The following is a 297-nucleotide window of genomic DNA, read 5'->3' on the forward strand; positions in this document are numbered from 1 at the left end:
GCACACAGGCCTCCAGAACTCTGTATACTTGGGGATAGCTTCAGTTTGACGTTAGAACACAAACGCACTTTGCCGAGGGCTTTAGCCGTTTAAACCCGCTGGGGCCCGGAGGAAAAGGGTTCCGCTGCCGGGAGCAAAAACACGCATGTGCCCCGTGTGAGGATCGAACTCACGACCTTCAGATTATGAGACTGACGCGCTACCTACTGCGCTAACGAGGCTCCTGCTAGGCTTCACGCGCCCAGACCTTTGCAGAGTCTGTCCGGGAGAGCGGCCGGCGGGTAGGGCTGCACGGCG

General features: G+C 58.9%; 1 non-coding gene across 1 annotated transcript; it reads right to left on the bottom strand.

Moving 5' to 3' along the window:
* Positions 1–148: 148 nt before the first annotated feature.
* On the bottom strand, positions 149–221 carry Trnam-cau. The gene has a single exon. It is a non-coding gene; the product is annotated as a tRNA-Met (tRNA).
* Positions 222–297: the final 76 nt, after the last annotated feature.

This window comes from Fukomys damarensis, unplaced genomic scaffold (assembly GCF_012274545.1).
Source record: "Fukomys damarensis isolate Sample0158 unplaced genomic scaffold, DMR_v1.0_HiC HiC_scaffold_32, whole genome shotgun sequence".
NCBI lineage: Eukaryota > Metazoa > Chordata > Mammalia > Rodentia > Bathyergidae > Fukomys > Fukomys damarensis.